The sequence below is a fragment of the Astyanax mexicanus genome, chromosome 19 (genome assembly GCF_023375975.1).
Source record: "Astyanax mexicanus isolate ESR-SI-001 chromosome 19, AstMex3_surface, whole genome shotgun sequence".
NCBI lineage: Eukaryota > Metazoa > Chordata > Actinopteri > Characiformes > Acestrorhamphidae > Astyanax > Astyanax mexicanus.
Window position 1 is genome coordinate 39,959,447 of NC_064426.1, and position 12,204 is coordinate 39,971,650.

General features: G+C 37.6%; 1 protein-coding gene and 1 long non-coding RNA gene across 3 annotated transcripts in view; one reads left to right on the top strand and one right to left on the bottom strand.

The window, feature by feature from the left end:
• The window catches only part of LOC103025928 (ras-related protein Rab-37), a 62,427-nt gene that overhangs the window by 36,206 nt on the left and 14,017 nt on the right, over positions 1-12,204 (top strand). The gene's annotated exons all lie outside the window — the stretch shown is intronic.
• On the bottom strand, positions 258-4,523 carry LOC125784347 (uncharacterized). Its single transcript, XR_007427134.1, has 3 exons — positions 3,878-4,523; positions 906-2,500; positions 258-527 (listed from the first exon to the last, which is right to left on the bottom strand). It is a non-coding gene; the product is annotated as an uncharacterized LOC125784347 (long non-coding RNA).

Genomic DNA, 12,204 nt, shown 5'->3' on the forward strand with positions numbered 1-12,204 from the left:
AGATTATAAATCACATTATTTTTAAAGTCAAACGAGTGCTGGATGTTAATCTACACAGATTTCTCTCTTGAAAACTTTTATTTGGGTAAGTAAAGCACGTCTTATTATTAAATTATATTCCTAGCTTACCAGAATACTGATTAACCCTGAGTGTTCTGGTAAGCTAGGGCAATATTAACTAGCAATTTAGCTTGTTTAAACACAATAAACAGGAAGGCTACAGTTCAATATACTCACCTCTGAACGGAGAAAGAGCTAACTAGTGCTTAGCACGGTAAGTGGCTAATGCTAATGCTGCTCCAGCAGTACTAGCTGGGTTAGCAGCAGTCTACAGGCCCGATAATACTCAGCAAAAGTACCGCTTAGCACGGTTAGCAGCTAATGCTAATACTACTCCAGTCTCGGTGCTGGAGAACTAAACTGTAGTTTATTTGGGTGAGTAAAGCGCTTCCGTTTATTTAATATCTCCCTAGCTTACCGGAACACTAAGGAACCCTAAATGTTCTGGTAAGCTAGAGCGATATTAGCTAGCGGTCTGTACCACATTAGCTTGTTTTAACACGGTAAACTGGAAGGCTACAGTTCGATATACTCCCCTCTGAACGGCGAAAGAGCTAACTAGTGCTTAGCACGGTTAGCGGCTAATGCTAATACTGCTTCAGCAGTTCTAGCTTGGTTAGCAACAGTCCATAGGCCGATAATACTTACCTCTGCACGGCAAAAGAGCTAGCGCTTAGCCCGGTTAGCAGCTAATGCTAATACTACTCCAGTCTCCAGTCTCGGTTCTGGAGAACTAAACTCTAGTTTAGTTTGTTAAGTAAAGTGCTTCCGTTTATTTAATATCTCCCTAGCTAACTGGAATACTGATGAACTCTGAGTGTTCTGGTAAGCTAGGGCGATGTTACCTATCGGTCTGTCCCACATTAGCTTGTTTTAACACTGTAAACTGGAAGGCTACAGTTCGATATACTCACCTCTGAACGGCGAAAGAGCTAACTAATGCTTACCGCGGCTAGCGGCTAATGCTAATGCTGCTCCAGCAGTGATAGCTGGGTTAGCAGCAGTCTACAGGCCGAAAAGACTCACCTCTAAACAGCAAAAGAGCTAGCGCTTAGCGCAATTAGCAGCTAATGCTAATACTGAGGAACCCTGAGTGTTCTGGTAAGCTAGGGCGATATTAGTTAGTGGTTTGTCCCACATAGCTTGTTTTAACACGGTAAACAGGAAGGCTACAGTTCGATATACTTACCTCTGAACGGAACGAAAAGAGCTAACTAGTGCTTAGCACGGCTAGCGGCTAATGCTAATGCTGCACCAGCAGTACTAGCTGGGTTAGCAGCAGTCTACAGGCTGACTATACTCACCTCTGAACAGCAAAAGAGCTAGCACTTAGCTCAGTTAGCAGCTAATGCTAATACTACTCCAGTCTCCAGTCTCTGTGCTGGAGAACTAAACAATAGTTTAGTTTTAAAATCAAAACCGTATTGCTATACTTTGATATTTCGATATTTTCTTACGTCCCTGGTGTAAAAGCTCTCAGTGTGGACAACAGGTTTCAGCATCCTGTTTGCTGAAGCCGAGGCAGGCAGTGTGTTGAATTTCTTTATTTATTTTTGGGTTTTATTACTGGTAGAGTTTCTGAATGGCGAGGAGCGCTGCTGCATTGGAACATGGCAGTTCTATTTTGGGCGCACTTTCTTGTAGCAGTTACTCAGCATGTGGGTGTGTGGGAATCAGCGAGAGCAGGGCTGTCTGACGCCATAATTGGCTGGAGGGAAAAATAGGAAAGCTATTATGGCTAATTGACGGGCAGGACGAGGTGCGAGGTGAGGAGGTGCAGGTCAGGGAGAATGTAAGACCGTGTTTAACAGTACGGTTAGCACCGTGTTCCTTTACTGTCTCGTGAAACAGAAAGTAGTGAGAATGTGGTGAGTCTAATGGAAGTGAGTGGTGTGAGGAGGTGAAGGTGGTGGGTGGTGGAAGGCTGTGAGGTGTGACAGGAGTGCAGGAGAAGCTGAAGGTATCTGGCGATGCTCTGATGGGCTTTGCTGCCAGACTTTTGGGCAGAAGTGAGACAGTAATGAGCAGCGGGTTTGTACTGTGTGCACTAGTGCGGGGATTGTGGTCTGATATTTTTACCTGCATGTCTGCTGAAGACGAAACCGATACACTAGAGGTGCAGCGACGGACAGTTCTGGTGGAAACAGGAGAGTTGAGGTGCACATTGAATTCTGCCGTGATTTGATCAGCCGTGGTTTTAGGTTTTTTTGGATACAATCCGCGTTAGCACCCGAACATCCCTTTCAGACAGCTTCCTCTTACAGTGTCCACAGTTAATCCTGTTGGATGTGGTTGGTCCTTCTTGGTGGTATGCTGACATTACCCTGGATATCGTGGCTCTTGATGCATCACAAAGACTTGCTGTCTTGGTCACACATGCTCCAGCAAGACGTGCACCAACAATTTGTCCTCTTTTGAACTCTGGTATGTCACCCATACACTGTAAAACATTACAGCCACATTAAGTTATGTGAACTTATTTGTTCTTTTCAATTCCAATTGCCATGACAAGTTTAGTATATTGAACTCAAGTTCCTTCGTTTTACATAAAAATAACTTAAAATAACATATTGTCTTAACTTCCTGTGAGTTATTCAAATTTACCCAAGTTTATTCAACTTACGTTTTTAAGTTATTGGTTAAAAAAAATGAAAGTGTGAAGATTTGAAAATGCAGAGAGGTAGAGTGATAGGCAGCAAGTTAGAAAAGACTGGAGTACTTTTTACAACTTTAAAACCGTGGGCGCATTGGGCTAAACACTTTTTAACCGACGCATAGCAGTTAATAATAACAAGGAGCAAAAAACTAAAGGGGATTACTTTCAGCTGCGTGAGTCACCAACACTCCAAAAAGTAATTCTGTGTTTTAGTCAGAAGAACTAATGCTATTAAGTTGAGTGAACTCACCGGCCAGTACAACTCCATTGTTTTCAACCGGAATACTTAAAAAGGTTTGTTGAGCCAATGAAAAAATGTGATTTCAACCAACTTTTAGCTCTTTCTACAGTGTTGGTTCATGCAGCTTTCCTATTGGTTCCTGGTACCATATATCTGCATATTGGGTGTAGCCGCTCCCTTACTTACCATCTTTGTGTTGTCTGTTGCCCAAAGCTACCTTATTCTGGGCGTGCACTAATTATAATATATACGTTGATTACCAGGCCAATATTTGCATATTGGGTGTGGTCTCTCCCTTACTTACCATCTTTGTGTTGTCTGTTGTACAAAGCTACCTGATCCTGGGCGTGCAGTAATATAATATATGTGTTGATTGGCAGGTCTCAGTGTTGTAGGCTGTAAGAGCACATTAACTTTGTTGTGTTTGTAGTGATCACAGTATGCTGGCTTTGAGCTACAGAGTTCACTCTTTACTGAGTTTACTCTTATTTTGCCCCAGCAATATACTGTCAGTATTGGCAGTTAAATAATAATGTTAAAAATGTTTCTAATACTTATGGTTAACTTAAAATAATAAGTTGTGTGAATATTACTGAAGTTTTACTAACTTGAAAGTGTGTGTTAAAATAAAGCTGAATTGTTAGTTTATTTGACTAAACAGAACATTTTTTAAAAAAGGACAAATTAAACACTTGAGTTGTTTTAACTCAGTGCATCAAGTTGAAACAATAAGTAATGAGTATTTGAACAACTTGTTTAACTTAACATCTTGAGTTCATACAAATGTTTTCATCAAGTTGAGTTAACTCAGCTTTTTAAGGCAGCAGGGGAACTTATGTTGCTGAGTTTAACCAACTTAAAATGTTTTACAGTGTAATGTTGTGTGCATTGCAATATTTAGAGCAGAACTGTGCTCTTACCCTGATAATTGAACCTTCACACCAGGCCAGTTGTGCTCTCTCAGGGCTCTGGCAGCTGGGTGTCCTGTGGACTGGGTGATATGGTGTTCTGTAGACTGGTCGGTATGGTGGGCGGCTCGGTGGAAAGAATAAAAGTGCAGCTTGTTGACAGCAGCTCACAGGACGACAGCGCTGCCAGACTCGGGCAGCAAAGTTGAATCTCCTCAGCTCATCTTCTGCTTCTTCCTCTTCTGGATAGATTGCAAACAACCACACAGCATTACGAATAGTTGCATCATAATTTTGACCATCTCTTTTACTGTGAGAGAAGAGTGGAGGATATTGTGGTGGCTATTTATTGTCTGTAGCTAAGCTAAGCTAGTTTACAGGTGAAGTTGCTGACCAAGAGCGGCTCTTCACCCTCAACAAAACTCAAAAATCTCATTATTACCCCACCCCCAGCCCAGTCAGGAGTGTAAATAAGGCCCTTAAATATTACCACATTTTTATTCCCTTCCCAGAAACAAGTTCTTATGCCTTATTACACATCAGTTCCCTCCAAAAGTACAAAAACAGTGAGGACAATCCCTTTATTTTTACTGTAGAATGAAAAAAACATTTGGGTTTGAAGATAAAAGATGAGTATGAAACAAAGCTTTTTATTTCCAGGTAACACTGACAAAACAAAGGGACTACAAAGGGACTACATCAGGCAAAATAAGTTTAATATATTAGACTTGCCTAGTCAATCTCTACACTTGAACCCTATAGAGCATGCATCTTATCTGCTTAAAAGTGGAGACTGAAGGGAGTAACCCCCCAAAGCAAACACCAGCTGAAGGTTTAATATGCTATACTGTAAATGTGGAAGAAAGGAGGTTGTGCTAATATTATTTTTAATCCCATTGTCTCCCTAATTTTAATAGGCCAATTACCCAACCCGCTCATTAGGACTCCCCCAATCAGTAGTGATTCCCCAACACCAGGAGGGTGAAGACTAGCACACGCCTCTTCAGACACATGTGAAGTCAGACTCCGCCTCTTTTTGAGCTGCTACTGATGCAGCATTTCTGAGTAGCATTACAGCGCTAACGCTCGGAGGAAAGCGCAGCGACTCGGTTCTGATACATCAGCTCACAGATGCAGCCTTGTGCTGATCCACATCACCCTAGCAGTGATGAGGGGAAAGAGAGAGCGGCATCTACTGTACCCACCCAGAGAGAGAGAGCAAGGCCAATTGTGCTTGCTCTCTGAGGGCTCCGGCAGCTGATGGCAAGCTGCATGATCAGGATTCGCACCAACAACCCCAAATCCCGATCAAAGTGGCAAATCTTTAGACTGCTGGATGCTGCATGTTATACATCTCTGTGATGCTAATCCAGGCTGTTTATAGTCTGTTTAATTCAGTTAGATATAGTCTTTATTTCTGCATTCATAAATATTATTGGTGTACTTATCAGCATCTGGCCACTGTTCCCATACCAATACACCCCTAATGAGGAATGAGGAAGCTGTCAGTGGAAGCTCATGATGTATAGTGTATTTTATATTGATTTAATTTGGGTGGATGTGGCTCCCAGATCTGTGGATGATGAATGTAAGATAAAAAAAGCTGACCAGTGCATTACTATTATAGAATATATGACAAGATGCAGTGATGGAGAGATGGAGTGATGGAGATGTCTGGAGTGTCTGGATATTACAGTAGGTTTAGATATAACATTGCATTAGTTCACACTCACTCACAGTTTTTCAATACAGACTGCAGTTTATATCTTTTTATATGTCAGTGTTAAATTTACTAATTAGCCAGAACATTAGGTTTCTAATCTCACTGTCTATCTTTTTTTTTTTTAGCTCTGCTGATCATACTATGAACACTTTGTAGTTCAATAATTTATAATTACAGACTGTAGTCCTGTTAAATGTGTTTATTTGCATATTATAGCCCTGTTTAAACAGGATTGGTTTAGAAATGGGGAGGTGGAGACCGATTTGCATGGGATTAGAACCCTTAGCATAAATGACTGAGATGGGAGTGGCTACTCGATTTATACACTGGCGTCATAATGAAATTTCAGTTTATTTCCGTTGTATGCGTGTGTGTAGGCTATAGGATGCATTACATTAGAGTTGTATAGACTTGAATGACCTAAGATATTTGTGACATTTCCATTGAAACTAAACGCCTCCTCAAGCGCCTCCGTACTTGAGAAAAGCGACATGTTGATTATATTTATGGCTCTTTTTGCAGAAGATAAAAGGTGCCAGACTTTTTTTCTGAAACAGGAGCACACAGATACTGTAGAAACAAGGAGGTGGTGTTAATGTTACGGCAGTTTGAAATGAACATTTTGAGCAGTTTGAAATGAACATCTTCAAAGGAGTGTTTAAAGGTTCTCTCTGTTCTTTGCCCATCTGAGCAAAAAGCATATGAGCTAAACTATGAATTGCATCCAGTTCATTTCCTCCTGTAGTTATTTATGGATATATTTTTTATTTAACAAAAGCTGTAGAAAGGCTCCAGTGACAAACAGGATTTCTCTAAAATAGACCAATTAGCTTTGAGCCGCGTAAGGCTGCCAAATTCTGCTCCCACGTAGTGAGAGCAAGGAAAGAACACGAGCGAGAAAGATGTTATGTTAGCTGTTGCTGGCTGATATTTACATCCACTTGCTAAAAATAGTTGTACAACCCCAAATCAGAAAAGAATGGGACAGTATTAAAAGCACAAATTAAAAGAAATGCAGTGTTTTTTACATTGACTTTGACTTTTATTTGATTACAGACTGTATAAACCCAAGATATTCCATGTTTTATCTGCTCAACTTCATTTGATTTATTGGTACCACTTTAAAATAAGACTACCTTTATAAAGGGTTTATAAATGGTTTACAATTAGTTTATTAATGGTTACTAATTAGGTTGTAAATGCCTTAAAAAGCCATTAATAATCAGTTATAGTACACACATAGAAAGGGCAACTATGTCCTGTTGTTTAAGGCATTTACATATACTACTATATTACATACCTTATTAGTAACCATTAATAAACTAATTGTGAACCATTTATAAACCCTTTATAAAGGTAGTCTTATTTTAAAGTGGTACCGATTTATTAATATACTGTACATTTACCACTTTGTAAAGTTGGCATTTCTTATCACAACACATAAAATGCATTTGGTACCAAGTGACGATACCAAATGATTGAGTGTTTCAGGTGTTATTTTTTGTCCCTGAAAACACATCTTAAAGTGGGCAACGCTTATGGGGTCGTCTTTGTTGAATTTTCACTTCTAAATTCTCCAAGAAGGTGGGATTATTATTGGATTATCATGAATATTCATACAGTTAGAAATGTTTTAAAATAAAGATATTTTTACTCTAATAACTAATTATTTTCATGACTATTAACATTGTAGATTCTCACTGAAAGCATCAAAACTATGAATGAACACATGTAGAGTTTTATGTACTTAACAAAAAAAGGTGAAATAATTTTAAAAAACATGTTTTATATTCTAGTTTCTTCCAAATAACCACCCTTTGCTCTGATTACTGCTTTGCACACTCTTGGCATCATTCTCTCAATGAGCTTCTCAAAGAGGTGGCCACCTGAAATGAAAAGTTTTCCAACAGTCTTGAAGGAAGGAAGGAGTTCCCAGAGGTGTTTATTAGCACTTGTTGCTCCTTTGTCTTCTTCACTCTGTGCTCCAGCTCACCCCAAACCTCAAATCTGGATTGGGTTCAGGTCCGGTGACTGTGGAGGTTCAGCTCTTTTTTTTGTTAAGTATAAAACTCCACATGTGTTCATTCATAGTTTTGATGCTTCAGTGAGAATCTACAATGTAAATAGTCATGAAAAAATAAAGAAAACACATTGAAAAAGAGAAGAAGTGTCGAAACTTGTACAAGCCTGTACTGTACATTACTAAAGCATAAGCAAGAAAAAAAACACAGAAAAAACATATATTATGTTTTTAATTCATTATTTGAGGCATTTGTTTTTGTTTTATAAGCCTTATAATCCTGTGGGAAAGATTTTTCTTCTTCTAAAAATGTTTCCAATAAAAGGGCATGTTCAAACGCTTGAGGGGGTTGTCGTATTCAGTTAGCCAATCAGAGAACTGCCTAATGAATATGTATAAGTCAGTGTGCAGCGTGCTGTAAAAAAACAGCCTTTGCATTGCAAATGGGCAGAAAATCTCAGAAAGGTAAGCAGATGGAAACAAACACGTTTTAATCAAACAGAAAATCGCATATATTTAACAGATGATAGAGAATGAGCTATTATAAAATAAACAATAAAAATCATGAACCGTGGAGTCACAGGAGGTGCACTGAATAGCAAAACCATTTTATAGAATGTAGAAAGAATGTTGCGTTCTGCACATTTAGAACAGTTAGTTTTGGATTTATTATGCACTAAAGATCTTTACTTGGTTTACTTTGTGCTGCAGCCATGGAAACGGGTGATCTGGCAAATTTTTTGCTAAATAGGTAATCACTGAGCTTCAGTAACCATTGTTTTATTCTATAAACTACATACATCATTTCTCCCAAATTCCAAATAAAATATTGTCATTTAGAGCATTTACTTACAGAAAATGAGAAATGGCTGAAATAAAAAAAAAATGCAGAGCTTTCAAATAAGCTCAAATAATGCAAAAATATATATATATATATATAATATCATATTCATAAAGAGTTTTAAGAGTTCAGAAATCAATATTTGGTGGAATAACCCTGGTTTTAATTACAGTTTTTTTCATGCATCTTGGCATCATGTTCTCCTCCACCAGTCTTACACACTGCTTTTGGATAACTTTATGCTGCTTTACTCCTGGTGCAAAAATTCAAGCAGTTCAGTTTGGTGGTTTGATGGCTTGTGATCATCCATCTTCCTCTTAATTATATTCCAGAGGTTTTCAATTTGGTAAAATCAAAGAAACTCATCATTTTTAAGTGCTCTCCTGTAGCCATTTTACACAATCACTCTTTTATATATATATATATATATATATAATAATTCTTCCTTTAAATGTAATTTTTTTTACCCAAAATACGAGTTTTTTGTTAAACAAAAATAAATGTTTAAAAAGTCATTGGAAAGTTCAGAGTGATTGCTCACAGGGCAATTTAACAGCATCTTCACACTCCTATACAGAAACAGAAATTTTAGCAGGTCTAAACACACTGACATCCTGCTGTCGTCTCAGAGTCTGACCATTTAGATCATGAAGTGATAAAGCACTTCCTTTTTTTAACTTCCTCTCCATCAGTCAGACTCATCTACCGTTAAAGGAATATGCCAATAGCTTTCAACCTGTTGACCCTCTGTTCTAAAACTCGCTTATAATCCAAGATAATCGCCAAATGCTGGGCTTTTCTTTACTAAATACATATAAAAAAGTAAAACATTAGATCTAATGTGGCAGATATAGTTATATCACAAATGTTTTGTTCACTTTCTAAGTAAAAAAGAAACAAATTGACAAATTTATTAGTTTTAGAACCAAGTTTCTGAAAAAACTATTATATTAAATTCAACAAATAACCTATACATTTGCATTTAAATGCACAGAATTGGGATCACGATCATAAGTTGCTGGCCAAATTGTAACCCCAGTCTGTATTAGGGGTGGGCGATGTGGCCCTAAAATAATATCATGATATTTTAGGGTATTTTTGTGATAATGATATTCTTGGCGATATAACAAAATATTGTATTGGGACAAAACTATTTATTTCAAGTACACACTACTGCAACAACATAAATATTAAACTTTATTTGGCAATATTATTGCATACAATATGATTTGGCACAACTTTCGATTTTCACAACATGTCAAAATTATGCTCTTCATATATCCAGGATTGAAGTTAAATAAAATTCAAATAAATGAAACTGGACAGATATATAATCAATCAACCTTTTTTATTTTCACTCGGGAAAACCATTAAGGGTGACCCTCATTTAAAATGTTGCTGGGAATTTACAGCATCAAAAGGAATGAAAACATTTAATAATAAATTAGAAAGAATAAAAATATTACAAAAATAAAAGAAGTACTAATTTTAAATCAACATTTAATATATATATATATATATATATATATATATATATATATATATATATATATATATATATAAAATATATATGTAAAACAGAAATTTCTAAAATACCATAAAAACTAATTAACACATAAAAAGTAAAATTATAAAATAGAAATAAGTAAAAAGATAATAGTAAAAGTAAAATGTTAAGAATGATAAGAAATTATAAAATGAAACATAGAACTAGGAACAAGAATGAAAATATAAAAGTAATAATAATTAAATAAAAATAAATTAAATTAATTAAAATTTAAAATAAAAAAGAAACTTAAAAATAATTTAAAACAGTCACAGGCTTTCTGATGGTGTTCAGAAACAAAAAATTTAAAATGATTCAGTGATAATCAGATTGTCGCGTTCTAGTCCTGTTCCGTGTCCTCCCCTGCCTGTCTCCATGTTTTCCTAGCCATGTGCTCCCTAGCACGTAGCTCTCTGTGTTCTGCTCTCTTGTCTTCACCCCTGTCTTCAGTGCTTCCACATGTGTTATTTGTAGCTCCGCCTCCTCGTCACCTGTCCCCAGGTGTTTCCTGTTTTCTGTTCCCTCTGCCCCTTTGTTTCAGTGCACAGTTGTCGGTTCTTGTGCATGTTCCACGTCAGTCAGATTGCTAGTGTTTCTTAGTGGTCTTTCTCTCTGTTTCTGTTTTGTTAAGTTTTTGGTTTGAAGCAGAGCTTTTAGACCTCAAATAATGTAGAGAAAACAAGTTCATATTTATAAATTATATTTGGTGGAATAACCCTGGTTGGTTTTTAATCACAGTTTTCATGCATCTTGGCATCATGTTCTCCTCCACCAGTCTTACACACTGCTTTTGGATAACTTTATGCTGCTTTACTCCTGGTGCAAAAATTCAAGCAGTTCAGTTTGGTGGTTTGATGGCTTGAGATCATCCATCTTCCTCTTGATTATAATCCAGAGGTTTTCAGTTGACGCTTTTAGATATTATTTTAGTGGGAAATGAGACCAGTTTAAATGAATAAATACCTTTGATGGCCCTTAAATAATCTTTGTAATAACTATATTTTAAAAATGTGGCGATATTATTGTGTACGATACGTTATGGCGCACCCATAATTAGAATATATTTTGAAGTTTAGGTAGAAATGTATTATTTATTTATTTATCTCAGATTCTGCATGGTAACAGGGGTCTGGCTGGTGTCCGTGCTCTCTGATCATCAGCGCTGACAGTGTGCTCGTCTCTGAGCTCGGGGCTGTAAGATCTCGCCGCATCGTCACCAAACATCTCAGTGTTTTTCATCAAACTCAATGAGCCGTTTGTCGCTGATGTGTGAAGAGATTTGATAAGCGTGATGTTTTCAGGGCAGTAGGTGTGATCTCGAGGCATGTTTTTCTCAGCGCTCAGAGGACGCCACATGCTGACCGGCCGCGCCGTCAGGAAATGAACGGGGAGCCACTCTGTTATTTCTGATCACCATCTTCTTCTCCTCTGTGTAATTAACTCCATCCCCAGAGCTGCACTCCACCAGGCCTTAAATCTGCCATTAAAATACATTACAGAGTGTTTGTGAGAGTCGTCCACATAAAACATATATGAGTTACTATACATTCCTCATTGTTTTGCATTTATAAAAGAACCCTAGTTTAAAAGCAAGTGACCACAATACATTTCTATTGTCTTGTCTACTTTTGCTTTGTCCCACGGAATGCAAAGTACGCTGCATTGAACTTATTGTGGGTAATTCTAGCCAGATGCCGCTGGTCATGATCATTACCCCTCACTGTTCTGTCCACTGTGAGTGGTAATTTTAGCCTTGTTAACAATGTTAACAATTTTAGAATTGTTAAATACCTGCCTCACTCACAAGATAACACCTGAAAACGTATACAGGTGTGTGCATGCGTCATTGAAAAAGCAACAGTGCTTGTAAATATAACTACTTCGATGGCTGTGGCGATCTGGAGGTGCTCCACTGACTGATTAGATCTTGACAACAGTCAGCAGTCAGACGTTTATTACTATCTTGGCAACACAGGCAAGAGTGCACAAACCCAACTTTTACATTAACAATAAAGAGACCACTCAATAAAATAACATTGCTGTTCCCGTAAATGAGCTGCTGGAGCTCCTTCACAGTGTGAATGAGCAGCTCAGTTTTCTCTGTTAAGAAGCGTTGGACACGTCCAGGTAGCTGCGCCATTAAAATAGCAATCCGCAAAATGTGACCCGCTCATTGGTTTATTTCACACTACACTCAAATCATACCCAT